Genomic DNA, 1249 nt, shown 5'->3' on the forward strand with positions numbered 1-1249 from the left:
ACACGGGCAGCACTCGACAGGGCCCCAAATTTCATACCACACGTCGCCAGCAGGATTCGAACCTGGCCGGGAAACCCCAACGGATTTCAAGTCTGCCGCCATGAATACGGGAGTAGCCCAAATTCGTGAGCGACCAAAAAAAAAAAAACACCCCTGCTTTTTGGCAAAGCAACACCAGCAGAAGACTTTGATTTCACCCACGTAATGGCAAAACACCCCCCACACAGGCTGTTTGCACCAAGCATGGCCCACAAGGCCCATCAGCAAACCACTGCAACAAATGTCAGAAGTGGGATTCTAGCCCACGCCTCCAGAGGAGACTGCAACCTAAACGCAGCGCCTTAGACCACTCAGCCACCCTGACACGCAATGACTGGCGTCAGTCTATGTGTGTCAGTGACAACTACACACAGAGATGAGTTAGGTGGCTCGATGGCTAGGTACTAGTAGCGTTCGACCTGGGGCTGCTTTTATTTTTTTTCAGCTGGGGAAATCGGAGCTGTGGTGTGGTGTGAAGACAGTAAAATGCGAGACTTTAAGAGCACGTGTTTTTCAGTCGTCATGGTAACATGGCATCATGGTAACATGACGCCCTGTCAGTGGTTTGGCATTTGGATCAGAGTGAAAAGAAACGTGTACACTAGCTGAAAAATGAAAATGTTCAGACCAGTGTGTGTGAAAACACCCACTGTTGCTGCATTTGGGCAATTTTAAATTAATTGTCCTTATAGGGCTGTGCAATATTATTTCAATCTCAGGATTACTTGAAACATTTATCTCAATTAGAAATTATTGTTGTTTTTTATGCTAAAGCATGGGCAGATCAGGAGCGTTCTGATGCCATAAACAACAATTGAAGTGAGCAACAGAGACAGACAACAACAGACAGACAATGAAGGAGAGCAACAACAGACAGACAATGAAGGAGAGCAACAACAGACAGACAGAGGAGGGGAGAGCAACAACAGACAGACATTGAAGGAGAGCAACAGAGACAGACAATGAAGGAGAGCAACAACAGAGACAGACAATGAAGGAGAGCAACAACAGAGACAGACAGTGAAGGAGAACAACAACAACAGAGACAGACAATGAAGGAGACCAACAACAACAGAGACAGACAATGAAGGAGAGCAACAACAGAGACAGACAATGAAGGAGAGCAACAACAGACAGACAATGAAGGAGAGCAACAACAGACAGACAATGAAAGAGAGCAACAACAGAGACAGACAATGAAGGAGAGCAA

The 1249-nt window shown here is 46.1% G+C and overlaps 1 non-coding gene across 1 annotated transcript; it reads right to left on the reverse strand.

The window, feature by feature from the left end:
• Nucleotides 1–281: 281 nt before the first annotated feature.
• On the reverse strand, nt 282–364 carry trnal-uag (transfer RNA leucine (anticodon UAG)). Its single transcript has one exon. It is a non-coding gene; the product is annotated as a tRNA-Leu (tRNA).
• Nucleotides 365–1249: the final 885 nt, after the last annotated feature.

Source organism: Neoarius graeffei, chromosome 1, assembly GCF_027579695.1.
Source record: "Neoarius graeffei isolate fNeoGra1 chromosome 1, fNeoGra1.pri, whole genome shotgun sequence".
In the NCBI taxonomy this organism is placed as follows: domain Eukaryota; kingdom Metazoa; phylum Chordata; class Actinopteri; order Siluriformes; family Ariidae; genus Neoarius; species Neoarius graeffei.